The sequence below is a fragment of the Canis lupus genome, chromosome 12, assembly GCF_048164855.1.
Source record: "Canis lupus baileyi chromosome 12, mCanLup2.hap1, whole genome shotgun sequence".
Classification (NCBI taxonomy): domain Eukaryota; kingdom Metazoa; phylum Chordata; class Mammalia; order Carnivora; family Canidae; genus Canis; species Canis lupus.
Genome location: NC_132849.1, coordinates 61,302,585 through 61,321,082, shown reverse-complemented (window position 1 = coordinate 61,321,082; position 18,498 = coordinate 61,302,585). Strand labels below are relative to the sequence as shown.

Genomic DNA, 18,498 nt, shown 5'->3' with positions numbered 1-18,498 from the left:
TCTTTGGCATTTCTGTGTCTCCATTCCAATTACTTCCCTTTCCAGCCAGCAAGCTCATGTGTAAAAATAATTATAAATAATTTTCCAGCAGTGTTTCTCTGACCATACTGCAGAAGAAGAAAATCCTTATTTATTAAGTTAATAAAATATTAAATTAGAAATTTATTGGTCTAGGCCCCAGACTACAATAAGCTTTCTTGTGCTTTGGGCCTCTCGATAATACCTTTTCACTATGGCAATAGAGATCACTTGACCAGTGGAAAATAAAGTAGGGGAGTATACACCTATTCACATATACTGTCGCTTATCTTTGATTATTTCTCTCCAGTAGAGCCATTTAAGACACACAGTATGAAGAGATTATAGGTAGTCATAGTGCAAACAAGTTGTTATGGATGGAATGTTTGTGCCCCCTGAAATTCATACACTGAAGCTCTGACCTCATTATGATGGTACTAGAGGCAGAGCCTTGAGAAGAAGCTAGCATTAGACAGACTGCTAAAGGAGAGACCGTCATGGTAGGATGAGTGTCTTCATAGGAAGAAGAGGAGACACCAGAGCTCTCCTTCTCTGCCATGTGAGGACACAGAGAGAAAGACGTTATCTGCAAGGTAAGAAGAGCATCCCTAGACCAGAACCCACCCAACTGTGACAGCTCTTGATCTCTGACTTCCAGCCTCCAGCATATGAGAAAATAAATTTCTTCTGTTTAAGCTCTCTGGTTTGTGGTGTTTATTATAGAAGCTGAAGCAGATTCATTCATGAGTGAAAGATCACAGGTACCGAACCAAGAAATCTTAATGGAGCCTTTCATGAAGATAGCTCCAAAGATGAAGAAGGAAGCTCCTGTCCCACCAAAGATGAAGCCAAAGAAAAGGCTTTGGGTTAAAAACCAAAAACAGTGTAAAAAGGCATGCACAGTCACACAAAAAAAGATTCACATGTCACCTACATTCCAATGACCCAAGCCCCTGTGTCTCTCAAGGCAACCCGAATATCCTTGAAAGAGCACCCCCAGGAGAGACAAGCTTGATCACTATGCCATCATCAAGTTCCCCCTGACTACCGAGTCAACCTTGAAGAATATAGAAGACAACAACATACTTGTGTTCATTGTGGATGTCAAGGCCATAAGTACCAGATCAAACAGACTGTGAAGAAGTTCTACAACATTGATGTGGCTAAGATCAACACCTTGATCAGGCCCGATGGAAAGATGAAGGCATATGGTCAACTGGCTTCTGACTATGATGCCTTGGATGTTGCCAACAAAATTGGGATCATCTAAAGTGAGTCCAGCTGGTTATGAATCTAAACATAAATTTTTTCACCATTAAAAAAAAGAAATCTTAGTGGAGGGTAAGAAGGTGCCATAGTGTAGAGAAAGAAACTGACATCAGAGCCAGATGAGGTGTGGCTTGCACTTCCCAGTGTCCCCCTGGCCCTGTTAACTGGAGGTGTCCTTTCCCTTTCTGGCTCCCAGATTCTCCACCCCAGAAGTTGTTGAACAGGCTTGTCTCCCAGGTCCCTTCCCTCTTGGATATTTTTTGATACCAAGGAAAAAATATCCTTTATATTAGACTTGTATTTGACACTATTTTGATTCATTATGTATTATGGGAACCTTGAACACTCTTTTCCAGAAAAGTAGTTGATATCATATCAGAAAGATAGGATTCAGGTTAAAAGACTGGCCTATGACTGCAGAAAAAAATCACACTCAGAGAGAAGGCAACCTACCCCTGCCCAAATTCTGTCCTGCTCAGCCCAAGATTGAAGCAGAAAGGGCCACACCAGGCAAATGTGAGGCAGCAGAAAGCCTATAAAAGCATCAAACAGCTTGTTACCGATAAGAAGAACAAAACACCTTGTGGTCTTCTGTCCATTGTCATAGATGGAGATGAGACACTTGCTGCAGATGTGTGCAAATCTAGCAATGAACATAGGGGATGAAGTGCTCTGGTCTCTTGTAGACATGCTCAGAAAGCAGATGGCACAGGGTGTTGACACATTGTTCTAAAGGAGAGTTCATGATCTCCTGTAATATGAAAGAATCTGACAACTTTGGATAATTCTAAGTCACATCTCTGTCTTAATACAGCGTTCACAATAGGTTGATACAAGATCCAGGTGAATTCACTGTTCAGGCTGGCCCAGTTCTCTGGCAGGGAGACTCAGATTCTGGCCAAGGTCTGTTAAGACTCAGTGCAGTGTACATGTGGAATATCTGGTTTACTTTTAATTATGGGTCCACACTGCTGGGTAGGTAGAGATCAACTGGAGTTTAAGATTGACAGCACACAAGTAGGCCACAAAGACTGTGACTACTAGCTGTCCAACTCTCTGACACATTTTATTTCACTTATACTAAGTTACTGATGATATGGTTTTTCAGGTCACTGAGGAGCCTATGTTCAGTCCTAAGATATACACACATCATCAACGTTTTAGCTGTGTTTGCTTTCAGATGATTATTGTCTCATTTTATGGAGTAGAAAAAGTAAATACAGTAGAATACAAACAGGTAAGAAAAAAATAAGCCATGCATTTGTAGTCAGACTTACCTGGGATTGGAACCCTATTTTAATCACTGGCTAAGTGATTTTGAAAAACATTACTTATTTTTATGAGGTTATGCAATATATAATGGGGATAATGATATTGATATTTTAAGTTAATGTTAGTGTAAATGCCAAGCACGGCACCAGACACAACTGTGATATACACACAATTAGTTCCTTCATTAATTACCCCTGCTGCCATAATTCTTCATCACAAACAATCACAACACCTACTGAGTTGACACAATACATATTTGTTTAGCTCAAGAGTCCTTGGATCAGAAATGTTGACTAGGCTCTTCTTGAGGGATCCTCTGGCCTTGACTAGGCTCAGCTACATGTCTGGTAGTCAGCTGAGTGTTGATTAGTCTAGGATAGCCCCAGTTGGGATGACTGTGAAATCTGACTCTGTCCCATGTGTCTCCCTCCCTCCCTGGTGAGCCCAAGCTTCTGCCACAAGAGCAAACATGAGCAAAGGCAGAGGTGATGCATGGTCACTTCCATTGCATTAGATTGGTAAAGCTAGTCACATGACCACTAAGAGTCACAGAATTTGGAAAAGGACCCAACTCTTCAGTGAGAAGAACCACAAAGATAAACAACCCAGAGAATGGAGAAAGGGAACGGAGATGTATTAGGGCCATTAATGCAATGGCTTTACCTCTACCTTCACTCCCAGCTTTCTTGTGACTTAGGCTTGAAAATGCTGTGTCTCTGAATCATCCAACTGTAGCAACTATTTGGTTTGTCTGTTATACCAGCTATCTGCAAGTGGGCATGCCCTCTAGGGAAAGTAATTTATCTTAAAATAACCTTTTAAGAATTAGAGTTTTCCAATAATCTTGGTATGGTAAGAAAGCAGGGAAGATAATGCAAGGGCCAGAATTTACAAAGCCTCTAGATTGTATATGCTTATTTATTGTTATTTATTTATTTTGGAATATCCAGATGTTCCTTCAGTCTTTGATGGTCTTGTGACCTCTTTGACATTCCTTTATAAGCAAGATGTGCCCTGACTCCTAAGCATACTGTAATGATGGCAGCCAGAAGTTCCCATCAGCCAAATGAATTTTGGCTGTCTTTTTCTCTCTCCTCACTCCTTTCTAGCACCTTCCCTGGCCTAATAGCAGCTACCCCTCCCTGGACTGAAGTAGAGTCTGCACTAGCCTCCCCTCATAGGAACTCTCTTCATTAATACATGACAGTGTTGTCTTGACTTTTTTAGCTTGTGAATTCTTCCCAGATCCATGTTTGCAAGTCATATCCCAATTCCATTCCCATATTCCATCCTTTAGTATGATCTCTTCATTTTGTCCTCACTACCCCCCCATCCCACTCTGCACATAGATCATCTTCCACCAGCACTTACTAAACATGAGGGCTTGTACCGTATGTGCCACAGTATTCCTCAACTTCCTTTGTTTATACTACACCCACTTCTGTGTGCCCATGGGGTTTAAATATTTATTTGAGGCCTCTTTATTTCTTCTTTCCTACTTACCTTCTTCTTACTTCCCCTATAGCATATGTGCCTTGTACAAAAGTAGAAACAAGGAGTCTTGGGGGAACCTGGAATGGCAGATACTGGACTCAGAGCCTTTTTGTTCCTAGAGACTTTGTTTATCTTTAGATGAGAGATGGTTCATAAATTTGCAATCAACAAAGAATTAAGATCCATTCTTATTCCTGTGCTGTTGAAGAAATGATTTACTATGAAAAAATGATTTACTATGTCTTTCTTTCTTAGTTGTCATAATTGTATTGTCATATTTTTAACTACCCTACTGTCTTGTCCATGGCTTACAGACCATGGTTGAACACTTGGCTCCATCTTTCTGTATTAAAGTGCCACTTAATTTAATTATGGGAGTAAGTTTTTTTTAAAGAGCTTTACTGAGATATAGTTAATACACCATACAATTCAAATACTTAAATTATATAATTCATTTGTTTCTAGCATATCTATAGATATGTGCAACCATCACCAGGCAATTTAAAAACATTGTCATCACCTCAGAAAGAACCTTCACATCCTCTAGTTTTCCCCTTTCTATCCTCCCACCCAGCTAAACCTTATGGAAAACCACTAATCTATTTTCTCACCATGTATATTTCAAAGGGAATAAGCTTTAAAGACCACTTACAGGGAAAAGCATAGTATAAGATATCCTTGAAACTCCCTTGAATTGTACTTAAAATATAATTCAAATAGACACATCGGTAAGTCAAGCTGGACAACAGCATAGCATTTCTCAATAAATTCAACATAGCCAAATTTGGCTCCAAGATCAGAAAAGAGGGCTTCTTATTCACATGACTTTGAAATGAACTACTTGGCTTGTGTTTAGGGATCGTGATCTTAAAAATAAGTGATGTTATATGATAGAAACTCAACTTGGAAAGATACACATATACTGAGAGGAACGGCAGAGAGAAGAGTCAGGGCTCTTGCATGCTCCCTCCGGTGTGTTCTGTGGTCAATGAGATTCCAGAGACACTGGCGTTAGTGTCTCTCTCTTCTATTCTCTCTCTCCTGTCTTCTTCACCCTCGCCTAGCATGACAGAAAGATCTTACGTTAATTGCATATGTAAGGTGGTTCCATAAAAGTTGATTCATCTAAGAACAGTCTCAACCCAAACCAATCACATCAGACCCTTTCCCTGACCTTTCTGGAATTGAGGAAGGTGAGGTGGGAGAAACACACTTGGCTGGTGACAGAGCTTTGAGATATGAGGTGTGAGACCTGCTCACACTGACCTTTCCAATAAGGTAATGGTGCTATTCCGAGGAATGAGGCTCACCTGGGAAAAAGAACTATGAATGAGGAATGGAGAAAAGGATCTGTTGATATTAGAGTCCTCATTTCATTTATCTCTGGTCCTGTGCAGCACATTGTTCTTCCCTCAGTGTGGTTGATGCAGTCCAATACATTTCTACTATTTTCCTGAAGCTCAGTTTTGGTGTCTGAATCTTGTAAACCACCTAAACATCTGCACTAATACAACTGTGATTTATGTATTGTTAATAACTCCTTTTTCAAGCAGATGGAAAACATCGAACCAAGATATAATGAGATTTTTCAAAAGGTCTGGGATTCATTGTCCAAAGTCAAGATTACACTTTAAAGACAAATCTAACATTAATTTTATTGTGATAGACTACTTCACACTGAAGAGAGTTCTTAATATCTTGTAGAGTGAGGTAAATATATATATTATGTTTATGGTTTCACTCCAGAGAGGAAGGTACTAGGGACATAAAAATGAGTATAATCAAAATTTTGTCCTCAAGGAGCTCACAGTTAAGTAGCAATAATACACATACAAACAGAATTTATAAAGCAACATGATAAATGAAATACTTCACATAATTTGAAACTCTACATCCTACTACCACATGATATTTTGGCAAAATTTACTTCTTTGCTTGGCATTGAAAAACAAAAGGTATTCATTTTGTTTTGTCATGCAAATATGTGATTTTATTATAATTTTGAGTATATTTCACAGACTATATCTCTGTCTCACACACTTACTCTTTTACCAAGAGTCTCTTGTTCTCTTAGGTCCAGATGCTCCCCAGGCTTTGCACAGCTGAGGAATCATGGCTGGTTAACACATACATACAACAGGCCTATGTTTAAATTCTGCTCCTCCCAGTAACTAGCAGAAAGACCTTGGACAAGATATTTCCTTAGTATCTTATTTTATTTAAAAATCAGGGATACTAAGCTAATAATGTCTATCACCTGGAATAGCTGAGAAGATTGGCTGAGATACCATGTGGTGTCTAAGGATTAGCTTCTCAGAGCTCCCAGATTTCTCAGGGTTTCAGAGTTCCTCTAATTTTTAATAATGAAATAATAGTGGCCTGCATGCCTAACCCATGAGTAGTGAGAATTAAGTAATTTATTTAGCATTGTCTTAGCTCTTCACCTTCTAGACCATCCCTATGACCTGAGTTTCATACCCCAAATGGACTCTGGAAGTAGTTTGGTAGATGTGAGTGAGCAAGTGGTAGATGTCTGCATGCTTCCCCCTCCATCTCTGTGTGAGTAGAAGATAGAAGTATGGCAGTTTGGTCTTGCCCAGAGGACAACAATGTCCTCCCATGCTCATCCTGCTTCCAGGTCCCTGCCTCTGCCCACATCTGCCACAGACACACAACAAAGAGAAAGTACTCTGTTTGCTTTAAATACTGGTTTCCTTCCTTATCTCCACTCTCCTTTTGGTTAAGCATCCATAGTGGCTCCTAGAAAACACCATCCAGGTTCTCTCCTGGAAGGGATATATGGAAAAATAAATGACTTCTTTGCTTGAGAGCTTCAGGAATTTTTCAGTCCGTGTTCAAGAAGCAGTGGTTCTCAGTGGCATTATTGTCAACTTTATCTTTGAATCATGGATTTCTATTCTCCCTAAGACGGATACCATCCTCACAGCAAAAAACACATGATGATTTTTTTAAATGTAATTCCTTTTTTTTCTGAAAAAAAAAATGGATGAGGTAAGTATATAAAAATGTAGTAGAAGTTTGATCTTCATCACCCTTCAATTAAGGTGTCTGTTTCTAAGTAAGCCTGGAATGCTTTAATTGTCAAAACTGTTGCAAATCCCCATGTACAGTTGGGTAAATACATATTTTACTGTGTTGAAGCATTGTTGGAACAATTAGCTGACATAAATTCCATCAAGGAACCAGTAAAGGGAGTAGGAGGACAGAATGCATATAATTTTTAATTTATAAACTTGCAACAGAAAGCCTCATAAACAAAAATGAAGATTACCCTGAAGCCACCATGACCTATGGTTGAGGGAAGCTCATAAGGAGGAAATGTGGAAGGCATGATCTGCAGAGAATGGCCTGCTTCTAGGTCTGGGCATTGGTAATGTCAGTGGGTATCTTCCCCTGAAGGAGGGAATTGGTTTTATACCAAAACTGTAGAAGCAGAAGCGGTGTCGATTAAATTTAACCAGCATCAGCTTCTTCCTCATGATGCCTGAATAGAAAGGGAGGATTACTTACTACATGATCCAACCTTCTAGGTCTCTCTTTTCAGACATGTGTTTACTGTGGGGTCCCTTCCTCCACAAACTCACTGTTCAGTGAAGGTGACCGAGTGAAAGCTCTAGTTTATACGTGGTATGGAAATTACTGAAATCAGCCTGCATAATGGAAAATCAGCCTGGTGGGATGGTGGAGATCCTATCAGGGAGAGACAGATCTTTGGGTTGAGAACTGGCAATGTAGAGGGTTAGGTGGGCTAGAGGCTCCTGGAAGGGGTCCAGAAATGGAGTAGGCATTTGTAAAGCATCAGCGAGTAAGAACGTATACGTAGGTTCTGTGTTTGTTGGTGCTGCTGAAAAGAACGTGTATGGGGACATGACAAGGGAAGGGGCTGTGCATGCACGTCAGTACTGTGAGGACTGGTTCATTCCATCGTCTCCATGAAGGGTCTGGGGTCATAAGCGAGAGAAACCGAGTCTGGGCAATTTATAGAAAAAGTCAAATTGTTGGAAGGTTGTGTGTGAAGTAAAGAAATGTATCACAGAAAGCATGTGAGTCCAGGAATCCAGAGAGAAATATCCTTAGAAAGTAGCCTCTTTCTATTCAAAGCTGAGGAGTTCTGATGGGCCACTTTGATTCTCATGCCCTTTTCTAAAGGGAGCTTTTGTAGATACTTGGGGAAACCCGATTGTCAGAGAACAGTGATGGCAATGTGGTTGGGGAAACCCGATTGTCAGAGAACAGTGATGGCAATGTGGCAATGTGAGATGCTGCATTCAGAGGATCCACAAAGTGGTACACTGGTGTTCCAGAGGAAAGTAGTGAAATGGCTAATTATATCATCTATCTATCTATCATCTATCTATCTATCTATCTATCTATCTATCATCTATCTATCATCATCTATCATATATCCATTTTATATATCTATTCCTATCCTCATTCTTCCACCTGTCAGAGGATCACATACCATGTACTACCTGAGACTTATGTCATATACTCCAGGAAGGATTTAGAGGGACTCCTTTTATGTGCAAGGGGTTAGAGCTGGACTTTCACTCATTTGCTCAATATAGCAAATTCAGATTTATTGACCTCTATTTATTTGTTTATGGATTGACAGACCATATTGTCTAATGTCATTTCAGCATCCTTATCAACAGGACAATTATTTTGGAAGATTATTGCAGAGAGCTAGTAGATTTAGGATTACCCCAGTAGTGTAAGCACACATACACTTCAAGAAAATGGTGGAGTTAAAACCTTTGCTCCTAACCCGAGCCCTTCATGAGCCAGATCACAGAGGGAGCCAGTGACTCCCAGATGTATGCTGCCCAGTAGATACTGTCATGAAAGCAAATATGCTTCCTTCCTTCAAGTTAACATGACAGTGTAATGGTGAGTACAGGAGTAACATTTTCTTTAAAGAAATCATTTTTAGTTGGTAAGAACATTTTATAAACAGGTGCTGAGAAATATCTCCATCTTTATGTGATTTCATTGTCAAAAATAGTATAAGTAATTCATCTGTTTAAACAAGAAAAAATGAAACCTTCATTCATATATTTTTTAAAATCTTGGAAACATAATTTCTCATTTTTAATAAAAATTCAAATAAAGAGTTTCAGTGGGATTATAACCCATCTGTTAATAATACAAAAATGGAATACCTTCCAATTAGGAGAACAACTAATTGACATTATAAAAGATGAAAAATTGTGGGACAAATTCTAGCACAAATTTTTACTTAATTGGCAGATGGGATTTAATACTGAATATTATAATTTAGAAAGCACAGACATGGGTTCTCCCTGCATATCGCTGCGAGGAGTCTCTTTCAGCCATGGTAATCATTACAAAAACAATAAAATAAGCTGATCTTAGACTGACACACTCCAAGTGTTGGAACACAAAGTGTTGAGCCAGATTTTAAAATTTAATAGACGGCATTTAATCATATTTCCCACATGCAAGTACCGTACATTAAGTGCTTATGTTGGATTATTATTTAATCTGTACCTTAGCTTTTTAATTCTTATTTAGTATATTTATAGTATATGTGAAGTGATCAATAAATTACTGCTGAAAATTAATGAAAATGCATATACTACTTATCAATGCCAAAAAATATTTCATAGAAAAGAATATTGAAGACAAATGTCTGAGACTCTTACCTAGGAAATGGTTTATTAGGTGTCAGAAAAACTTCAGATTTACCCTGACCATTTAATTATGGTCCGTGGCTGCTCCCAAAGGCATAATTGTGTAATTGGGACAGACACCTCTTGTCTTAAGAAGTCAAAATTACTTACTTTCAGTACCTTTATGTAAAGTATTACCTTCTCTGGCTTAAAGAGTTGAAAATCAATATAGTCAGTTTATACATATTTTTTCCTGATGTCCACGTATAAGGGCTTGGGGGAAAATAATTGGTCTTATTTCCGATGTAGCAGTTCACAGGGAGGCCCTTATGTCTTCAAGAGGCAGGTGAATGCATCTGAGAAAGAACAGGCAATTCTATGGGTTTCCTTTTAGAATTTGCTTCCCTGATACAATTTTCAACCCGAGGAAATGTTCCTCTAAGAGATTGCATATGCCTTTTATTAGACAGGGTTAACATTTCTGATGTTTACTTGTACAGAGCTTGTGCGCTGAACTATTTTTGAAAAGATTAATTTTCACTGAGTATGCAGATCTCCTTCAAATGCTACAAACCCAAGCATCCCCAGGGAGCTGACCACGGGTGCCGAGCTGATGTGCTGGGTTTTTAAACAGCAACACCACTGCCCAGAAGTAAAGAACACTCATGACGGATGGAATCTTAACCGATTACCCAACAGAATGAAAAACAATGAGAATGTTCATGGACATTTGGAAACATCAAATTAATGGGTGATTAGATTTACCCGGAAATTTCAAGGTAGACAGAAATTGATTTCCTTATGGAACAGGCACACATCTCAAGAAAGAGCAGATTAAGGAATATTCTAATTCAATTGAAGTTCTGTAAGTAGGTTTCTTATTCCTGATGTTTCATCTCCACTCCTCCCCCATCAGAGAGTTGTACCCTCCTCAGACTTGACTCAGGTGAGGAGCCACAATCAGGGGACCCCTATCTTCTTGGGCTCAGCTTTCTACCCTCAGTCCATTTGTGCGTTCACTGGTCTGAGGTCTACACATTTCAATCTTACTCCCAAGGAAGAAGTAATCATCGTCCCCCTTCTGAGGGCTGCTCTTGCAAATCCTTATCTTTCCACTTAGTGTGACTTTACTAGACAGTCCAAAATATTGAGATCTAGAATGAATGCAACTGTTCTGCTTTTCATGAATCAGCTTACATTTCATAAACACAACTGTTTTGTAAATAAGTCCAGAAGACTGTACGTTAGGTTCTAATCAAAAGTATGAGAAAGAAGGACGAAAACCAGTATTTTTGAGTCTGTACTGTTCACCTGGCATTCCATTCTTTATACAAATACGCTTTGGACATTCCTGAGCTCACTTAGCCCTTGCATTGCACCGTGAAGGGGGTACTACTGTCTGAACTTCACTCATGAGGGGATGAAGACACAGATAGGGAAAGGCTCACCTAACATCCCCCAACTATAAATGACCAAGGTGGGATTCAAGTTCAACTTGTGTCTTTCAAACACTCATTCTCCTAATTAGCTTCTGTTCTATATTCTGAGGTATTTTCAACACCTCAGATTTTTTTTTTAATTTCATCCAAATTCCAGTTGATCTGAAGATGTATTTTCCCCCAATGTTTCAGCTAGAGATTTTCCAAGGGGCTGGCATCTCATTTCTTTCTTCCCCTACTCTTTCCTCCTCTCAGCTTGTGTTTCCATTTCAGTATTTCTGATGTCTCCTCTGTATCTATGATCCATCCATTCCCTGTGCCCCAAGGGTGTGAATTCATAAACCTCCACAGAGCAGCTGCCCCTCCCGACTCTTGTTACATCATCCTCTTAGGATGCCGGATCCAATCTCTCTTAGTGAGAAGGAGTTTAACCTTTGCCAGAACTGTAAACCCAACATTTGGCCATATTGCTGAGTCTACTCTGGGCCAAGTGCCATGTCTAGAGGAAGAATCTTGGCCCAGATCCTGCTAAGTGTCCGATCTTCCTCAGACTCTTCAAGCCTGTGGTTTCTTCGATGGGCTGCAGAGGCCTCTACCTCCTGGCAGCCTTTCCTGATGCCCACAACTTGCCTCTCTCACTATAGCTTGGGTATTCCCAAGGAAAAAAAAAGGGAGAATTTGGAAACAGAGACTCACAGGGAGAATACCAAGTATACAAGGAGATGTTTTCAAAAGCCAAGGAACACCAAAGATTGCCAGTGGATCTCCAGAAGCTGGGCCAGGGGCCTGGGACAAATTGTCTCTCCCAGGCCTCAGAAGGAATCAATTCTGTCGACATCGAGATCTTGGACTTTGAGCCCCCAGACAGTGGGACAATACATTTCAGTTGTTCTAAGACAGTCTGTGGTGCTTTGTTACAGCAGCCGTAGCAAGCCAGTCCAGGAGATAAGACATTCACCTATGACTCAGGTGAAGAATCATGGAATCCAGCAAGCAAATGCAAGCAGAGTGCTGCAGTGTGAAATATAGATCATCCAATTAAGGGCTACTTACTCTTCAGGGAATTAGTTATTCTTTCTGAGCATCCATTTTTCAGCAGCAAAAGTTGATATTTAGCACTTTCCTCGAGGGTTGATATGAAAGGATAGCACACAGAGTCATGTGAGAGTTTATTAGCCACTAAATTGAAGGTTTTATATATCAAACAAAGTATTAGGGAAATCCAATCCCTTCAGAGGTCAGAGAACACAGGACTATCTGTAAGATAGAATGTGCACTTCTGAAAATTTTGCATGATTTCAATTTATATTTATGAAGAGATTTCATATAGTGTGGAATTTCATTTTTTTTTTAGAAAAAGTATAATAATGAAGTCATACATACTTGTGAAGCTCTTCTGAATTTCTAAATCATCTCCTGTTTTGGTATGGATGTCACAATTACTCACTTTAATTATCTTTTCTTCAATCACTTTGATCACAAACATCCTTCCATTGAGCGCTCTGTGCCGTGGAGGACAGAAGTAAGAAGGAATGATAGGAGCTGGCGTATGCTAAACAGAAGTTCACCTTGATTATTGGAATGATTTTGGCTCCATGATGTTACCGGATATTTTACAATGAGTTTTGTTCCAGGCTGTCCTAGGAAATTGAGGAGAGGAGTTATAAACGATGGACAGATATTTCTCTGTTCTCTGTCTTGTTCACAATCCATCAGAAGCCAGCTCACCCTCATCCTCCCCAGCTCCTTTCCTACAGCCTCAAACCAGATATGTTCTCTCCTGCCTTCTGGTCAACCTGGGCTGAATGAAGACCGCACATGAGTTAATGCCTCTGTCCTCTGGTAGATTTTTTCCTTAGGTCTGGACTCAGTCCCTCTGTCTCGTCTGCCTGGGAAACTAGTACTTGTCCTTCAAAGCCAGCATCTCTGACTACATTCCCTGTGAAGCTTTTCTTCTTTTATCTGTTCTCCCTGATTCATTCTTGCACAGCATGATACTCTTACAACATGTTCATTTTCCACACTGAATATGGACCGAGTGTGGAGCAGTGTCCTTTGGCAGATGGTAAGCAACTTGAGGCTTGGGGCCATGAGGTCATTTCTGAATCTCAAGTTTCGAAAACAATATCTGGCCCTTTTGGTAGATGCTAAAAATTACCTTCAGAGTAAAGGAAAGAGAGTCGAATTTCTGTTAACCAGAATGTTGGAAAATCTGCTAGACTCTTGCAAAGAGAACTGACACTTTTCTTGGCTGACTAGGGGTCAGGTACTGCCCCAATCCCTTTATGAATATGAACACCTTATGCTCACAAACACCATCTGAGGTAGGTAGCATGTCTAGCATCTTCGATTTACAGATGGAGAAACGGAGGCCCAGAGTGTTTGCTCAAGATCACCCATCTGAAAAGTGGGAGGGCCAGGATGTAAACCAAAGCCTCTGGATCTAGCACTTGTGAGTTTCACCATTAAGTCATAGAGACTCTTGAAGGTTAGGGGTCTGATTCAAGAAATAAGGCATGCCTGATGAAAGAGGCCTAAGGGAGAAACAAGACATCAACAGCTCCTGACATTATCCTGCATCTTCTACCTGGACTCTTCTTCCCTTTGTGTGTGCTCCAGTCCTAGCCACAGTGGGTCCAATATGCCTCTTTTGGGAAGCCTTCTGTGGTCCTATCTATTAGTGGGAGGTTTCCTTTTCTCTGTGCCCACACTTCCGGCACTACTCCTACTCCCTTTGCCTGGCCTCACTCTATTTATATGGACAAATTTTTCCCAAGACTGCCCAATTTCTTGAAGACAGAGCCAATTTGCTGTGAGTGTGATTTGTATAAACTGCAGAAAGCATTTTCTCTCCTTTCTGCTGAGTATTGGACAAGGATTCGTTGAAAAGATGAATAAATGATCACGCTGCAACAAGAAGGCATTTAAAGCATTTAAGGTAAAAACAGTTGCAGTGATTTAGAGTGCTCAACAAGTAAACACGGCGGACGCCATGAGAACACAGGATAATGAAATGCAGGTTAGTGTATGCTCAAAAGGGCAAATTACATTCCATGGAAGGTAACCACACAGAGCGAATCCATGAGGCGATAGACTAAGTCTAAAACCTCTTCCGAACACCAGAATCATAAAGGTCATGCTGCATATTGGAGATGAATCCAATCAGTTATACTGTCAAACAGGCTATAAGGCGCGAAAATTTACTATTCACTTTGAAAATTCCACCCATAAATAAAGCACATGGCTCTCGTCTTATTGTTGGGATGCATGATTTACTTGTGTGTGTGTGTGTGTATAGGTTTCTAAAACTGAGGAGAGTGTATGTGTGTGTGTGTGTGTACACACTTTATGTGTGTATGAATTATGTATGTATGTATGAAAGAGGATTGACAAGACAGCTCCAGGGTGGTGGAAAGAAAGCTCCTGAAGAAGGACTCCGTGGGAGCCTGGTTCTGTGCATGCTATCGGAGGAACCAGCCACGTCTGTAGATGTTTAGATCAGTGCTGTCAGGGACATGTGTCTGTCTGTGACTTCATTCCTTCTGCAGAGAACAGGAGAGAGCAGGAGTTATGTCTGTGTATCCTTCAATGATGTTTTATTTCTCACCTCATATCACGTAGCACCAAAAGTCGTGACCCAGGCTTTAAGGGCGGCGTAATTATCTAAACCACCCATGTGTTTTTTACTATTACATGCCATTTGGAGACGCTTCCTCCCCCCTGGCCAGTGTTGGGGCGGTCTTTGAACTCATTGTTTCACGTGCTTGGGGTGCCCTGCTAGTAGATCATTGATTTCAAAAGCCAGAAGGTTCGGTTTTAGGGGTGTTTGTTTGCTTGAAGTTTTTCAGGCAACTCTAAGCACATGCAGAAAACTCATTTTTAGACTTACGTTGAGCTTCTCTGTACTGCAAAAAGTAAAAGCTTTCATTTATGGAAGAGATCCTCCCTGGGGTTAACACCCAGACAGGTAGGAATTAGGAGGAGGTCTCTCAGGGCACCCATGCCAGGAACTGAGGCCCTGGCTATCTTGCCCATTGCATGGTCCACGGTAGACATTTAGAGTGGCCTGTGGTGATCAAAACCATTTGGAAAACATGGTTAAAATTAAAAATAAATCTATGCCCCAAGTGAAATGTTTGAAAGTATGTTTAATTTTTTTTAATTTTAAAAAAATATTTTATTTATTTAATCATGAAATTCAGAGAGAGAGAGGAAGAGACATAGGAGAGACAGGCTCCTCGCAGGAAGCCCAGTGTGGGACTCAATCCCTGGACCAGGATCACATCCTGAGCCAAAGGCTCAACCGCTGAACCACCCAGGAGTCCCTCGTGTTTATTTATTCAAAATTCTTTGTTGGCTATGATGCTGGCTCCATCAGGAGCCCACCAGTGATTTCATCTTTGCAAATCGAGGGGCAGACCCCATGCAGTGCCATGGGTGAGCCACACCCAGATCGGGCATCGGCCCTGCCCAAGGAGGCAGTGTCTGTGCCCTCCCTCTGGGCCGCCCGCAAGGCCTGTTCTTCTACAGGACGCCCCACTCCTTATTATGCTCTGGCTTCCCATCTGTGAAAATCTGACGGCACGGAATTTCATCAGCCCTGACCCCAAGGTGTGAAAGTAAGTGACCTCCGCACCTCTCCTGTGAATGCATTTTTCCAGTTGTGCATTTTCCTCTGCAGCAACGCCAGGCCTGGGCCAGAGAGCCATCGATCAGGGGAGAGAAGATATTTTTTTTATTGGCATTCTTTCACATTCCTTATACCTCACATCATCTATTCATTCAACAGATACTTGATAGACAACTCTTATTAATGTATTGGTGGGGGTTCTGGATTTCCTCTTCACGTGCCAAACTCCTTTGTGTGTGCCATTTTGTGAGAGTTTCTCCCTTAGCATGAGACATTAGTGAATGTTACTGTTATCTGAGAAAGCTGTAAAAATGCAGATTCTAGGTCTACAGGTCTTTTGTGAGTCCTGATATTGTGCATTTCTAATAAGCTTCTGAGAGATGCTTATCTCCCAGATGTTCATCTGTGTACCCCACTTTATTTTTATTTTATATTTTTAAAAGTTTTATTTATTTATTCATGAGAGACCCCGAGAGAGAGAGAGAGAGACAGACAGACAGACAGACAGACAGAGGAAGCAGCAGACTCCCTGCAGGGAGCCCGATGCAGGACTCGATCCCAGGACCCGGGATCACACCCTGAGCCCAAGGCAGATGCTCAACCACCAAGCCACCCAGGTGCCCTGTGGCTTTAAGTAGGAAAGCTGATAACCAGTGCTTCTCATACTTGGGCCACATGTCAATGAGTTGGGGAGCTTTATAAAATGCTAATTCCTCCATCTATACCTCAACACATTCTGATTCAGTTGGTCAGAGAAGAAACCAGTCATTTGTTTTTTTTTGTTTTTTTTTTTTTTTTTTTTTTTTAAGTATTCCAGCTGATTCACACTGGGCCTCAGTTTGAAAATCACTACTCAGGATCATCCCTTAAATTATCTGAAGCTACTAAAGTCTACGTTAAAAGTGGACTAAATGCACCCTGCTTTTAATGCAGCCATTTGACCATCAACTGAAGTGAAAAGCGAAGAGTGAAGTGCTGGGGAGTAAGAACAGAAATGGCTTTAGCCGTATAGCCTTGAAGAGCATCTTGGTTACTTACGCATGAGGGGACGCCCAGCCTCTGCACACTTAGGGCCATTCACTAACAGCCATGATTCTAGCCAGTCAGGTTCCAAAGAAAGAGTCCTGTCCCTCTGTCTCCGGGGGGTCTTGAGGTTACAGGAAGGTCTCTCGTCTGTGCTGCTAGGCTCTGGTGGCAGAGTCACTCCTTCTCTGGACATGGCAACCCCAGATGCGCAGATGTCAGAAATAGTGCTTCTCTCCCCACTGCTGAAATCTGCACTAAACCTTATCAGAAGGGCTAAGAATTTGCAGCATTTCCCCACATTGAGCCAGAGATCTACTTTCTTCTTCTAGTGAGTCTGATGAGGACCCAAAAAGGTGCATTAAAAATGGTGCCTTTGTCCTCTTCATACCTAGTGAGGGTATGCTCTCTGAGCTAAAGACTCATACATTAGAGAGGTGCAAACACACAATTATTCCCCCTTTTGTTACTAAAATATCCGTCTAATTACATGCCAATACTGGAAATAAAGCAAGAGAGACAAGGATCCCCCCACCCTGCCCTGGAACTCATAATCCAATATTCATTTGTGGGTTAAAAAGCACTAAGCGTCGGATGCCTGAGTGGCTCAGTCAGTTAAGCGTCAGACTTTTGGTTTCTGCTGGGGTCGTGATCTCAGGGTCATGAGCTCGAATCCTGAGTGGGCTCCGTGCTCAGTCGAGTCCACTTGATATTCTCCCTCTCCCTTTGCTCCCTCCTCCTGCACATGTGTGCTCATTCTCTCTCTCTCTCTCTCTCAAATAAATAAATCAATTCTTACAAAAGGCACTAAGTGTCAATGCTCCATCCAACCATTCACTCATTCATTCACTCCTTCATTCATTTGCTCACTCATTTCGGTTCTCATTTACCAAGTTCTCCCAAGGTCAAGAACGAGAGTTTTCACATCTTGTTTGCATCCTCTGCAAATGGGGCTTTGCGTAAAATAGGCCCTGACATATCATAGTTCATTAAACACCTGTTGTGATGTCTTCAAGGGAAGGCGGGTGTGGGTGTTAAGCTTGGCCTGGAACCCTACCCTGCACGGAAGCCTCAGTCGAAGAGTGTGTCCAGTCACACTCTGCTGACTGTTGGGAGTGCAGCTGCCTCTGCTGTGACCTGTCGCCCCAGCGCTGCCCCGGAGTCCAGCACTGAAGGGGGCTGCAGTAGGTACTGTCACAGGTGAGGGATCCACCTCACCTCTAAAGGCAGCTGCGTCAACAGGATGGCCCAGTAGCCGCATCACTGATCCCAGTGGAAGAGCGAACTCAGAGCCCGGCATTTGTCTCCTTCCTCCTTTCTCCTGCTCTGTTTCCTTCCTCACCCAGCATCTACCCCTCACCCCCATCTAAGCCTCTCCCTTCCCCTCTCTCTCCCTCTGGCCTGTAGATCTCCATTTCCAATGACTTTAATCTCATCTTGAATTTGAAGGCTTTTCACCTCACAGGTCACACTAGGAGAAAATCCTGACATTATGAGGAAATGTGTTTTATTTTCCTCTGTCACCTTACACTATTTCGGCAGGGAGCATTTGCTTTAGCAAGTGGCCAGAGTATACACTGAAATCTCAGGGGTCTGGGCTTGTCTTTGCTTGTCACCTCCATGAGATACAGAGAGCCTGCTTCTATGCATAGCAAGATCTGTGAACAAGGGGAAGGAAAAGGAGCTCATGTTTGTTCGC

General features: G+C 41.4%; 1 pseudogene; it reads left to right on the top strand.

Annotated features, from left to right (window-relative positions):
• Nucleotides 1-812: 812 nt before the first annotated feature.
• Nucleotides 813-1,288, top strand: LOC140600770 (large ribosomal subunit protein uL23-like; annotated as a pseudogene).
• Nucleotides 1,289-18,498: the final 17,210 nt, after the last annotated feature.